The sequence below is a fragment of the Hyperolius riggenbachi genome, chromosome 11 (assembly GCF_040937935.1).
Source record: "Hyperolius riggenbachi isolate aHypRig1 chromosome 11, aHypRig1.pri, whole genome shotgun sequence".
Classification (NCBI taxonomy): domain Eukaryota; kingdom Metazoa; phylum Chordata; class Amphibia; order Anura; family Hyperoliidae; genus Hyperolius; species Hyperolius riggenbachi.
The window spans coordinates 248,485,993-248,501,212 of record NC_090656.1 but is presented as its reverse complement, the minus strand read 5'-3'; the positions used below and the strand labels follow the sequence as shown (position 1 = coordinate 248,501,212).

At 53.9% G+C, this 15,220-nt stretch overlaps 1 protein-coding gene across 1 annotated transcript in view; it reads right to left on the bottom strand.

Annotated features, from left to right (window-relative positions):
* PDHX (pyruvate dehydrogenase complex component X) overlaps positions 1-15,220 on the bottom strand; it is a 234,356-nt gene that overhangs the window by 19,495 nt on the left and 199,641 nt on the right. The window lies entirely within an intron of this gene.

Here is a 15,220-nt window from a genome sequence, read left to right as displayed (position 1 = left end):
CCTGGCAGAACTAACGATGTCACCACCAGTGATACATTTCAGAATGTAAATCAGGGAGAGGAGATATTTTACAATGGGCAAACACTGACAAAATAATCTATAAATGAATATTGTAAACAGTAAGCCATTTTATTCATTATGTAATTTTCACTACAGGTCCTCTTTAACTCACTTTAAAGTTTCCGAGATTTTGTGCGCGGGAGATAAATGCTGGGATTACAGATCTGGACTGATGGAGAGCACAGACTGATAACTGCACATTGGTCACAGCACAGGTGACATCTGCGCCTCCTCAGTCACCCTGGCGTTCCTGCAGACGCCTCTCCATCCTGACGGTGCAGAGAATGACAATGGCCTGGCAGCTGCTAGTCGCAGACCCGGCTCTGTGCATTGGGACCGAGCCAAGCTGTTACATCTGCTAAACGTGGCGCTGCGGCCATTGTCAGCCACAGAGCGTGAAGTTCAGACCGCTAACAGCCCTCCCGCCACCCGGGGTGCGCAACTTTCTGTAACCCCATAAAGGGGAACTCTGCGGCGCTGCAGCCATTGTCAGCCACAGAGTGTGAAGTTCAGACCGCCAACGGCCCTTCCGCCACCCGGGGTGCCCAACTTTCTGTAACCCCATAAAGAGGAACTCTGCGGCGCTGCAGCCATTGTCAACCACAGAGCGTGAAGTTCAGACCGCTAACAGCCCTCCCGCCGCCCGGGGTACGCAACTGTCTGTAACCCCCATAAAGGGGAACTCTGCTGCACTGCGGCCATTGCCAACCACAGAGCGTGAAGTTCAGACCGCCAACAGCCCCTCCGCTGCCCGCGCTGCCCAACTTTCTGTAACCCCCGTAAAGGGGAACTCTGCGGTGCTGCGGCCATTGTCAGCCACAGAGCGTGAAGTTCAGACCGCCAACAGCCTTCCCGCCGCCCGGGGTGCGCAACTTTCTGTAACCTCGTAAAGGGGAACTCTGCGGCCCTTGTCAACCACAGAGCGTGAAGTTCAGACCACCAACAGCCCTCCCGCCGCCCGGGGTGCCTAACTTTCTGTAACCCCGTAAAGGGGAACCCTGTGGCACTGCGGCCATTGTCAGCCGCAGAGTGTGATGTTCAAACCGCCAACAGCCTCCCCGCCGCCCGGGGTACGCAACTTCCTGAAACCCCCATAAAGGGAAACTCTGCGGCGCTGCGGCCCTTGTCAACCACAGAGCGTGACGTTCAGATCATCAATATAAACCACTGCACCACAGTTCACAAAAAATATACATATAACAGTTGTTTCACCAGTCACTGGGATCGCTGCAGAAAGTCCAGTTCAAGGTTAATATGATGTACAGTTACTGCTGCGCTCTCCAGACCTGCAACACATATACGGTAAGCTCCACATAGGGTAATAACGTTCATGCAAGCTGATACAGTCCCAACTTCTGCTGCCACAAGTGCCACGTGCTCCCCAGGTGACAATCACTCCAAATGCCCTAATCTCCTATGTCTAGATGCTCACCAGATCTGAGCCACCTCAGCTCTCAGGTGGGTCTTAGGCAGTGTTAATAATCCACTCACTTGAATCTGCAAACAAATGATCTCCACATAGGGTACTATTGTCCAGGTGTTACAAACGCTAGGCTTGAAATCACCGTGCCTTCTACAGTATCACCATGTGAATGTATCACTCCAAACACTACATGCACACTTCTCAGCAGATATGGGCCCACCTCTGGCTGCAGGCGGATAATGCATTTTATGATGGTAAACCACTGAAAAGCCACGATTCTTCTCTGTTAAAACACCTCTTTCAAGGCGTCTCCTTTTTAATCCAGTAAAATGATCTCAAAAGAAACATAAAAATGCCACATAGCGTAATACTGTAAAGCGATTGCCTCTGTGCGCTCGAGGAGTCACACTTACGCATCCAGAGTTTGATTCAGCATATCACAAAGTCTCGGGTGCCAGTGCCCATCCGCTGGATGCCGCTCGGGTGTCCCAGGTGGCTCCGCCTCGTTTCCTCCCCCTCAGCCACAGGGTTCCTATTCGTGCGCTGCTACTAATACTTTTAACAATTATTTTTTCCTTCAAACTCTACTAGCTGCAAAAATTATAATATGCCCAAGCAGAGATGAAAACGTGATGCTATCATTTTCAGTTAGCATGCAAACAGTATGCAGCATGGTGGCGTAGTGGTTAGCCCTCTCACCTTGCAGCGCTGGGTCCCCGGTTTGAATCCGAACCAGGGCACTATCTGCATGGAGTTTGCATGTGTTTTCAATGTCTGTGTGGGTTTCCTCCTGGAACTCCGGTTTCCTCCCACATCCCAAAAACATACAGATAATTTAATTGGCCTCCCCCTAAATTGGCCCTATATTACGATACATACAATACACGATACATACATAGACATAAGACTATGGTAGGGATTAGATTGTGAGACCCTCTGTGGGACAGGTAAAGAGGACCTGAGATGTGGAATTAAAAAGAAAATATACATACCTGAGGCTTCCTCCAGGCTTATCGCTCCCTTGCCATCCTCCACCACCTCCTCATTCTTCTGCAATTAGCCCTGGAAAGGCCTCTGGTCCGGGGCCATCTGCGCATGCGTGGCTCCGCTCCCGTCTCTGGTAGTGTTCTGCGCCTGTGCTGACTGGATGGCTTACCGGACTAGTTGGGGACCAATCAGGAGGCTAGGAATCAATAAGCCGGGGTGAGGGGGGGAAGATGGAGGGCTGGAGGAAGCCGCAGGTATGTGCATTTTCTTTTCAATTCCACATCTCAGGTACAATTTAAAGAGAAACTCCGACCAAGAATTGAACTTTATCCCAATCAGTAGGTGATACCCCCTTTTACATGAGAAATCTATTCCTTTTCACAAACAGACCATCAGGGGGCGCTGTATGGCTGATATTGTGGTGAAACTCCTCCCATAAGAAACTCTGAGTACGTACTCTTGGCAGTTTCCTGTCTGTGAACCTTGCTGCATTGTGGGAAATAGCTGTTTACAGCTGTTTCCAACTGCCAAAAAAGCATGCAGCAACTACATCACCTGCCAACAGTAAAAATGTCACCATGTAATAAATGTGAGATGAATGTGAGGCATCCCTTATGTATTTTGATATTTTCACCCGACGCGATCGATGAAATGCTAGCCTGTGGCGATCGTCTGCGAGCAACAAAAATTCCTGCATATGAATCAAACTCAGGGGGCCAGATTTACCAAAGCATTACCAACAGTTGTTTCTTCTTAAACCGTTGTAACCAGCAGAGGAACAGTTGTGCATGATAATAAGAAGATTCTTACATCCTACATAATAGTGACAGTTTAGTGTGAACTTCTAGAACTGCACTACAGAAAAGTGCAAATTCCTCCCTGAACCGCTGCAGAGTACGAAGTGCTTTATAGCAGTTCTACACAGTGCAGCAATGCAGGCTTGGCATAATTTGTGAGGGGCTCCTCCCCCTGCTGCCAGGGGTCCTGTCTGTGAAGCTGTTCTGTGCTTAAAGCCAATGGGTACCGCTTAAAAAAGTCAGATACGCACCTAAGGAGAGGGAAGGCTCGGTCCTAATGAGCCTTCCCTCTCCTCTCCCGGTGCCCTCGGTGCTGCGCTGGCTCCCCTGTCCGTGTCCGCCGCCGCAGGGACTTCGGAGGTCTTCGGGAACACTCGGGCTTCCGAAGACGGGACGCTCCATACTACGCGAGTGCGTCATAGAGGGCGCTCGCGCATGCGTAGTATGGAGCGGCCGCGTCATCGGGAGCCCGAGTGCTCCAGAAGGCTTCCGAAAGCTCCCTTCGGCATGCGGAAGTGACAGTATTTGACCGAACTGGTCGAATACTGCCACGGGGGATCCTGCGCGGGACCGGGCACCGGGAGAGGAGAGGGAAGGCTCATTAGGACCGAGCCTTCCCTCTCCTTAGGTGAGTATCCAACTTTTTTATTTTTTAAATGGTAAACACTCACTTTAACCCTTCCAGTGCTGGGCATTGATGCAATACAGCAGATGTATTGGTTACCTCGGCGACAGCAATTCCCCTCACACACTGCACTAACTGAGAAACCTTCCTAGCTCCTCCTATTTTACAACAGTTACAATCTAGTGATTTCTTAAGAAGTCTGAGGCGGCTCTGCAGCACAGATTTCTAAAAACCTACCAATATTTTGTCTCAGACACTCTCGATAAATGTCCTCCATGTGACATAAATGAGAGCAGTGTGGAGGAGGCAGCGTAGCGGCGTGTGAACCTGCGGGGTGTGTCCGCGGCGGATGGAGAAACTCGCAGAGAAGACTCGCTGGCTGTTTGAACATGTCTGCACACGGCGGGGCTCAGCCTCGGTGGCGGCCGCCCATTTCCAGGGAAGCAGCCTTTGATAGTGGCAGGGAATCTACTCCTGAGACGCTCCTTCCTGCAGGTGAGGGTGTGGCTGCCAGGAACTGAGTCTATCGCCGCTTACACAAGCGTCTTGTCACTGACTTCTGAGCGTACGCACACCCGCGCTGACCTCATGGCGTAATGACTGCAAATTACCCTCTATGGGAACAGCAGGAGACGAGCTGCAACTGTCCTGATCTACACCTCGATTTCCCTAAAGAGAACCTGTCAGGGTGCCTTATCCATGGGCCTAAAGCAGGGGTGTCCAAAGACTGGCCCAAGGACCTGCCAAGCCTTTCCCAGCGGCCTCCCGAAGCGCTTGTGAGATTTTAATTGCATGTGGCCTGCAAGCCATTGCTGTGGTGCCGCATGCATTAAAGGACAACTGAAGTGAGAGGGAAATGGAGGCTGCCATGTTTATTTCCTTATAAGCAATACCAGTTGCCTGGCAGCCCTGCCGATCCTCTGCCTCTAACACTTTTAGCCACAGCCCCTGAACAAGCATGCAGCAGATCAGGTGTTAATGGCATTATCGTCAGATCTGACAAAGTTAGCTGCATGCTTGTTTCTGGTGTGATTCAGATATTACTGCAGAGAAATACAGCAGCAGGGCAGCCAGGCAACTGGTATTGTTTAACAGGAAAAAAATATGTCAGCCTCCGTATTCTTCTCACTTCAGTTGTCGTTTAATGTTTAGGGCCAACGTCTGTCACTGCTTTGCTTCCCCCTCTGGTCTCCTGTAGTCTCATAGGAATTAGTACAGAACTACAAAAAATGGCCGCCGGAGTGTATACTCAGTATACTCTGGAACTTGTCAGACATTTTTGTAATACTATAGTGATTACTATGGGACCATGGAAAATGCCGCAGAAGTCCCGGTGGAGGAAGAACAGAGACATGGGCCTGGACTGGTTGAGAGAAGGGTAGGCACTTATGCCAGCAGTAGCCACTATTGTCACTAGCAGCCACTTCCACTATCTCAGCAGCAGCTCCCACTCACTAGCAGCCACCACTAAGTCAACAGAACGCACTCACCAGCAGCCACCACTATCTCAGTAGCAGCCACTCACTGGCAGCCACTCACTATCTCAGTAGCAGTCACTCACTAGCAGCCACCACTATGTCAGCAGCAGCCACTCACTAGCAGCCACCACTATCTCAGCAGCAGCCACTCACCAGCAGCCACTCACTATCTCAGCAGCAGCCACCACTATCTCAGCAGCAGCCACCACTATCTCAGCAGCAGCCACTCACTATCTCAGCAGCAGCCACCACTATCAGCAGCTGCCACTCACTAGCAGCCACCACTATCTCAGCAGCAGCCACTCACTAGCAGCCACCACTATCTCAGCAGCAGCCACTCACTGGCCGCCACCACTATGTCAGTAGCAGTCACTCACCAGCAGCCACTCACTATCTCAGCAGCAGCCAATCACTATCTCAGCAGCCACCATTATGTCAGCAGCAGCCGCTCACTGGCAGCCACCACTATGTCAGCAGCAGCCACTCACTGGAAGCCATCACTATGTCAGCAGCAGCAGCCACTCACTAGCAGCCACCACTATGTCAGCAGCAGCCACTCACTGGCAGCCACCACTATGTCAGCAGCAGCCACTCACTGGCAGCCACCACTATGTCAGCAGCAGCCACTCACTGGCAGGCACCACTATCTCAGCAGCAGCAGCCGCTAATCACTCGCAGCCACCACTATGTCAGCAGCAGTCACTCACTGGCAGGCACCACTATCTCAGCAGCAGCCACTCACTGGCAGCCACCACTATCTCAGTAGCAGTCACTCACCAGCAGCCACTCACTATCTCAGGAGGCAGACAATCACTATCTCAGCAGCAGCCACCACTATTGTCAGCAGCAGCCACTCACTAGCAGCCACCATTATGTCGGCAACAGCCACTCACTAGCAGCCACCACTATCTCAGCAGCAGCCAGTCACTATCTCAGCAGCAGCCAGTCACTATCAGCCACCACTATGTCCGCAGCAGCCACTCACTAGCAGCAACCAATATCTCAGCAGCAGCCGCTCACTAGCAAGCCGCCACTACCTCAGCAGCAGCCACTCACTAGCAGCCACCACTATGTCAGCAGCAGCCACTCACTAGCAGCCACCACTATGTCAGCAGCAGCCACTTACTAGCAGCCACAACTATGTCAGCAGCAGCCACTCACTAGCAGCCACAACTATGTCAGCAGCAGCCACTCACTGGCAGCCACCACTATGTCAGCAGCAGCCACTCACTGGCAGCCACAACTATGTCAGCAGCAGCCACTCACTGGCAGCCACCACTATGTCAGCAGCAGCCACTCACTGGCAGCCACAACTATGTCAGCAGCAGCCACTCACTAGCAGCCACCACTATTGTCAGCAGCAGCCACTCACTGGCAGCCACCACTATGTCAGCAGCAGCCACTCACTGGCAGCCACCACTATGTCAGCAGCAGCCACTCACTAGCAGCCACCACTTCCTCAGCAGCAGCCACTCACTGGCAACCACCACTATCTCAGCAGCAGCCAGTCACTATCAGCCACCACTATGTCAGCAGCAGCCACTCACTAGCAACCACCAATATCTCAGCAGCAGCCGCTCACTAGCAGCCACCATTATGTCAGCAGCAGCCGCTCACTAGCAGCCACCACTATTGTCAGCAGCAGCCATTCACTAGTGGCCACTCCCACTAACTCAGCAGCAGCCTCTCACTAGCAGCCACCATTATGTCAGCAGCAGCCATTCACTAGCAGCCACCACTATGCTAGCAGCAGCCACTCACTAGCAGCCACCACTATGTCAGCAGCAGCCACTCACTAGCAGCCACCACTACCTCAGCAGCAGCCACTCAGTAGCAGCCACCATTATGTCAGCAGCAGCCGCTCACTAGCAGCCACCACTATTGTCAGCAGCAGCTATTCACTAGTGGCCACTCCCACTAACTCAGCAGCAGCCACTCACTAGCAGCAACCACTATCTCAGCAGCAGCCACCACTATGCTAGCAGCAGCCACTCACTAGCAGCCACTCCCACTATCTCAGCAGCAGCCACTCACTAGCAGCCACTCCCACTATCTCAGTAGGAGCCACTCACTAGCAGCCACCACTATGTCAGCAGCAGCCACCACTACTATGTCAGCAGCAGCCACCAATATCTCAGCAGCAGCAGCAGCCACTCACTAGCAGCCACCCCTATGTCAGCAGCAGCCACTCACTAGCAGCCACCAATATCTCAGCAGCAGCCGCTCACTAGCAGCCACCACTATGTCAGCAGCAGCCACTCACCTAGCAGCCACCACTATCTCAGCAGCAGCCACCAATATCTCAGCAGCAGCCACTCACTGGCAGCCACCACTATGTCAGCAGCAGCCACTCACTAGCAGCCACTCCCACTATCTCAGTAGGAGGCACTCACTAGCAGCCACCACTATATCAGCAGCAGCCACCACTACTATGTCAGCAGCAGCCACTCACTAGCAGCCACCAATATCTCAGCAGCAGCAGCCACTCACTAGCAGCCACCCCTATGTCAGCAGCAGCCACTCACTAGCAGCCACCAATATCTCAGCAGCAGCCACTCACTAGCAGCCACCACTATGTCAGCAGCAGCCACTCATCTAGCAGCCACCACTATCTCAGCAGCAGCCACCAATATCTCAGCAGCAGCCACTCACTGGCAGCCACCACTATGTCAGCAGCAGCCACTCACTAGCAGCCACCACTATCTCAGCAGCAGCCACTCACTAGCAGCCACCAATATCTCAGCAGCAGCCCCTCACTAGCAGCCACCAATATCTCAGCAGCAGCCCCTCACTAGCAGCCACCAATATCTCAGCAGCAGCCCCTCACTAGCAGCAACCACTATCTCAGCAGCAGCCACCACTATGCTAGCAGCAGCCACTCACTAGCAGCCACTCCCACTATCTCAGCAGCAGCCACTCACTAGCAGCCACTCCCACTATCTCAGTAGGAGCCACTCACTAGCAGCCACCACTATGTCAGCAGCAGCCACCACTACTATGTCAGCAGCAGCCACCAATATCTCAGCAGCAGCAGCAGCCACTCACTAGCAGCCACCCCTATGTCAGCAGCAGCCACTCACTAGCAGCCACCAATATCTCAGCAGCAGCCGCTCACTAGCAGCCACCACTATGTCAGCAGCAGCCACTCACCTAGCAGCCACCACTATCTCAGCAGCAGCCACCAATATCTCAGCAGCAGCCACTCACTGGCAGCCACCACTATGTCAGCAGCAGCCACTCACTAGCAGCCACTCCCACTATCTCAGTAGGAGGCACTCACTAGCAGCCACCACTATATCAGCAGCAGCCACCACTACTATGTCAGCAGCAGCCACTCACTAGCAGCCACCAATATCTCAGCAGCAGCAGCCACTCACTAGCAGCCACCCCTATGTCAGCAGCAGCCACTCACTAGCAGCCACCAATATCTCAGCAGCAGCCACTCACTAGCAGCCACCACTATGTCAGCAGCAGCCACTCATCTAGCAGCCACCACTATCTCAGCAGCAGCCACCAATATCTCAGCAGCAGCCACTCACTGGCAGCCACCACTATGTCAGCAGCAGCCACTCACTAGCAGCCACCACTATCTCAGCAGCAGCCACTCACTAGCAGCCACCAATATCTCAGCAGCAGCCCCTCACTAGCAGCCACCAATATCTCAGCAGCAGCCCCTCACTAGCAGCCACCACTATGTCAGCAGCAGCCACCACCACTATTTTAGCAGTAGCCACTCACTGGCAGCCACCACTATGTCAGCAGCAGCCACTCCCACTATCTCAGCAGCAGCCGCTCACTAGCAGCCACCACTATTGTCAGCAGCAGCCATTCACTAGTGGCCACTCCCACTAACTCAGCAGCAGCCACTCACTAGCAGCAACCACTATCTCAGCAGCAGCCACCACTATGCTAGCAGCAGCCACTCACTAGCAGCCACTCCCACTATCTCAGCAGCAGCCTCTCACTAGCAGCCACCATTATGTCAGCAGCAGCCATTCACTAGCAGCCACCACTATGCTAGCAGCAGCCACTCACTAGCAGCCACCACTATCTCAGCAGCAGCCACTCACTAGCAGCCACTCCCACTATCTCAGCAGGAGCCACTCACTAGCAGCCACTCCCACTATCTCAGCAGGAGCCACTCACTCTCTGCCACCACCATGCCAGCAGCAGACACTCACTAGCAGCCACTCCCACTATCTCAGCAGCAACCACTCACTGGCAGCCACCGCTGTGTCACTGTGAAGCAACAGCCACTCACTAGCAGCCACCACTATGCTAACAGCAGCCACCACCATCTCAGCAGCAGCCACTTACTAGCAGCCACTCCCACTATCTCAGCAGGAGCCACTCACTATCTGCCACCACCATGCCAGCAGCAGTTACTCACTAGCAGCCACTCCCACTATCTCAGCAGCAGCCACCACTATCTCAGCAGCAGTCACTCACTAGCAGCCACCACTGTGTCAGCAGCAGCCACTCACTAGCAGCCACCACTATGTCAGCAGCAGCCGCTCACTAGCAGCTACCACTGTGTCAGCAGCAGCCACTCACTAGCAGCCACCACTGTGTCAGCAGCAGCCACTCACTAGCAGCCACCACTACGCTCACTAGCAGCCACTCACTGCGTCAGCAGCAGCCACTCACTAGCAGCCACCACTGCGTCAGCAGCAGCCACTCACTAGCAGCCACCACTACCTCAGCAGCAGCCACTCACTAGCAGCCACCACTATGCTAGCAGCAGCCACTCACTAGCAGCCACCACTGTGTCAGCAGCAGCCACTCACTAGCAGCAACCAATATCTCTGCAGCAGCTGCTCACTAGCAGCCACCACTGCGTCAGCAGCAGCCACTCACTAGCAGCCACCACTATCTCAGCAGCAGCCACTCACTAGCAGCCACCAATATCTCAGCAGCAGCCCCTCACTAGCAGCCACCAATATCTCAGCAGCAGCCCCTCACTAGCAGCCACCACTATGTCAGCAGCAGCCACCACCACTATTTTAGCAGTAGCCACTCACTGGCAGCCACCACTATGTCAGCAGCAGCCACTCCCACTATCTCAGCAGCAGCCGCTCACTAGCAGCCACCACTATTGTCAGCAGCAGCCATTCACTAGTGGCCACTCCCACTAACTCAGCAGCAGCCACTCACTAGCAGCAACCACTATCTCAGCAGCAGCCACCACTATGCTAGCAGCAGCCACTCACTAGCAGCCACTCCCACTATCTCAGCAGCAGCCTCTCACTAGCAGCCACCATTATGTCAGCAGCAGCCATTCACTAGCAGCCACCACTATGCTAGCAGCAGCCACTCACTAGCAGCCACCACTATCTCAGCAGCAGCCACTCACTAGCAGCCACTCCCACTATCTCAGCAGGAGCCACTCACTAGCAGCCACTCCCACTATCTCAGCAGGAGCCACTCACTCTCTGCCACCACCATGCCAGCAGCAGACACTCACTAGCAGCCACTCCCACTATCTCAGCAGCAACCACTCACTGGCAGCCACCGCTGTGTCACTGTGAAGCAACAGCCACTCACTAGCAGCCACCACTATGCTAACAGCAGCCACCACCATCTCAGCAGCAGCCACTTACTAGCAGCCACTCCCACTATCTCAGCAGGAGCCACTCACTATCTGCCACCACCATGCCAGCAGCAGTTACTCACTAGCAGCCACTCCCACTATCTCAGCAGCAGCCACCACTATCTCAGCAGCAGTCACTCACTAGCAGCCACCACTGTGTCAGCAGCAGCCACTCACTAGCAGCCACCACTATGTCAGCAGCAGCCGCTCACTAGCAGCTACCACTGTGTCAGCAGCAGCCACTCACTAGCAGCCACCACTGTGTCAGCAGCAGCCACTCACTAGCAGCCACCACTACGCTCACTAGCAGCCACTCACTGCGTCAGCAGCAGCCACTCACTAGCAGCCACCACTGCGTCAGCAGCAGCCACTCACTAGCAGCCACCACTACCTCAGCAGCAGCCACTCACTAGCAGCCACCACTATGCTAGCAGCAGCCACTCACTAGCAGCCACCACTGTGTCAGCAGCAGCCACTCACTAGCAGCAACCAATATCTCTGCAGCAGCTGCTCACTAGCAGCCACCACTGCGTCAGCAGCAGCCACTCACTAGCAGCCACCACTATCTCAGCAGCAGCCACTCACTAGCAGCCACCACTGCACACCGAAGGGGACATGCTTAACGCACACATGGTATATGGTGTATTTCCCCTTGAAATGTTTTGACACAACTGTAACAGGCATACTGAATCTAGGGGCAATCATAAAAAAATTGTGTTTAATTTTGCTGTTGCTGGATTGGCCCCCTAGCTATTTCAAGATCGCTGATATGGCCCATCTTCCAAAACGTTTGGACACCCCTGGCCTACAGGAAGTAGTGTGCTGCCCGTACAACAGGCTAGATTTGTGTTACTCATACATACGGCACACACATCCTCTGCCGCTCTGGGCAAAGTGACGAAGGTGAACGACGTGCTGTGTTCATTAGTCACAGATGCCAGTGTCAGCAGCAGCCACTCACTGGCAGCCACCACTATGTCAGCAGCAGCCACTCACTGGCAGGCACCACTATCTCAGCAGCAGCAGCCGCTAATCACTCGCAGCCACCACTATGTCAGCAGCAGTCACTCACTGGCAGGCACCACTATCTCAGCAGCAGCCACTCACTGGCAGCCACCACTATCTCAGTAGCAGTCACTCACCAGCAGCCACTCACTATCTCAGGAGGCAGACAATCACTATCTCAGCAGCAGCCACCACTATTGTCAGCAGCAGCCACTCACTAGCAGCCACCATTATGTCGGCAACAGCCACTCACTAGCAGCCACCACTATCTCAGCAGCAGCCAGTCACTATCTCAGCAGCAGCCAGTCACTATCAGCCACCACTATGTCCGCAGCAGCCACTCACTAGCAGCAACCAATATCTCAGCAGCAGCCGCTCACTAGCAAGCCGCCACTACCTCAGCAGCAGCCACTCACTAGCAGCCACCACTATGTCAGCAGCAGCCACTCACTAGCAGCCACCACTATGTCAGCAGCAGCCACTCACTAGCAGCCACAACTATGTCAGCAGCAGCCACTCACTAGCAGCCACAACTATGTCAGAAGCAGCCACTCACTGGCAGCCACCACTATGTCAGCAGCAGCCACTCACTGGCAGCCACAACTATGTCAGCAGCAGCCACTCACTGGCAGCCACCACTATGTCAGCAGCAGCCACTCACTGGCAGCCACAACTATGTCAGCAGCAGCCACTCACTAGCAGCCACCACTATTGTCAGCAGCAGCCACTCACTGGCAGCCACCACTATGTCAGCAGCAGCCACTCACTGGCAGCCACCACTATGTCAGCAGCAGCCACTCACTAGCAGCCACCACTTCCTCAGCAGCAGCCACTCACTGGCAGCCACCACTATCTCAGCAGCAGCCAGTCACTATCAGCCACCACTATGTCAGCAGCAGCCACTCACTAGCAACCACCAATATCTCAGCAGCAGCCGCTCACTAGCAGCCACCATTATGTCAGCAGCAGCCGCTCACTAGCAGCCACCACTATTGTCAGCAGCAGCCATTCACTAGTGGCCACTCCCACTAACTCAGCAGCAGCCTCTCACTAGCAGCCACCATTATGTCAGCAGCAGCCATTCACTAGCAGCCACCACTATGCTAGCAGCAGCCACTCACTAGCAGCCACCACTATGTCAGCAGCAGCCACTCACTAGCAGCCACCACTACCTCAGCAGCAGCCACTCACTAGCAGCCATCATTATGTCAGCAGCAGCCGCTCACTAGCAGCCACCACTATTGTCAGCAGCAGCCATTCACTAGTGGCCACTCCCACTAACTCAGCAGCAGCCACTCACTAGCAGCAACCACTATCTCAGCAGCAGCCACCACTATGCTAGCAGCAGCCACTCACTAGCAGCCACTCCCACTATCTCAGCAGCAGCCACTCACTAGCAGCCACTCCCACTATCTCAGTAGGAGCCACTCACTAGCAGCCACCACTATGTCAGCAGCAGCCACCACTACTATGTCAGCAGCAGCCACCAATATCTCAGCAGCAGCAGCAGCCACTCACTAGCAGCCACCCCTATGTCAGCAGCAGCCACTCACTAGCAGCCACCAATATCTCAGCAGCAGCCACTCACTAGCAGCCACCACTATGTCAGCAGCAGCCACTCATCTAGCAGCCACCACTATCTCAGCAGCAGCCACCAATATCTCAGCAGCAGCCACTCACTGGCAGCCACCACTATGTCAGCAGCAGCCACTCACTAGCAGCCACCACTATCTCAGCAGCAGCCACTCACTAGCAGCCACCAATATCTCAGCAGCAGCCCCTCACTAGCAGCCACCAATATCTCAGCAGCAGCCCCTCACTAGCAGCCACCACTATGTCAGCAGCAGCCCCTCACTAGCAGCCACCACTATCTCAGCAGCAGCCACCACTATCTCAGCAGCAGTCACTCACTAGCAGCCACCACTGTGTCAGCAGCAGCCACTCACTAGCAGCCACCACTATGTCAGCAGCAGCCGCTCACTAGCAGCTACCACTGTGTCAGCAGCAGCCACTCACTAGCAGCCACCACTGTGTCAGCAGCAGCCACTCACTAGCAGCCACCACTATGTCAGCAGCAGACGCTCACTAGCAGCCACCACTGCGTCAGCAGCAGCCACTCACTAGCAGCCACCACTGCGTCAGCAGCAGCCACTCACTAGCAGCCACCACTACCTCAGCAGCAGCCACTCACTAGCAGCCACCACTACCTCAGCAGCAGCCACTCACTAGCAGCCACCACTGTGTCAGCAGCAGCCACTCACTAGCAGCAACCAATATCTCTGCAGCAGCTGCTCACTAGCAGCCACCACTGCGTCAGCAGCAGCCACTCACTAGCAGCCACCACTATCTCAGCAGCAGCCACTCACTAGCAGCCACCACTGCACACCGAAGGGGACATGCTTAACGCACACATGGTATATGGTTTATTTCCCCTTGAAATGTTTTGACACAACTGTAACAGGCATACTGAATCTAGGGGCAATCATAAAAAAATTGTGTTTAATTTTGCTGTTGCTGGATTGGCCCCCTAGCTATTTCAAGATCGCTGATATGGCCCATCTTCCAAAACGTTTGGACACCCCTGGCCTCCAGGAAGTAGTGTGCTGCCCGTACAACAGGCTAGATTTGTGTTACTCATACATACGGCACACACATCCTCTGCCGCTCTGGGCAAAGTGACGAAGGTGAACGACGTGCTGCGTTCATTAGTCACGGATGCACAATAACTGGAACTAGGTTTATCTACAGTCTTACATCAGCTCTTTACATGAAGCAGCATTTTCCTCTGTGTCTCCAAGCCAGCAGAGAACAGGAACCAATGACTCACAACATTGCAGATAATCTTACGCCATCGTGCGGTATCAAAGAGTCATCTACAGGTCAGAAGTGTGAACCCCACATTTTGCCTTTTAACAATGTGCAAATATTAATTTGTAATACACAAAGCAATACTAAGCAAGCTGACTACACCACATGGTCACTTGTCCACACAGGTGGTCTTCTGACTCTTGTATGTCTGGCTAGTTCCGTTTCCTGTTCTCCAGTTTCAGCACCATCACTCGCTGTACAGGATTACTGCACCTCAACTAATGAACATGGTCAGCGTCATCACGCTTGTGGAGGACACCAGCATCCTTGGCCTTATTGACGAGAGAGATGAACAAGCCTACCGCCAAGAGATTGAGAACGTCTGCAACTGGTGCAAGGCAAACAAGCTTGTCCTAAAGACGGCCAAAACCGCGGAACTGATCATCG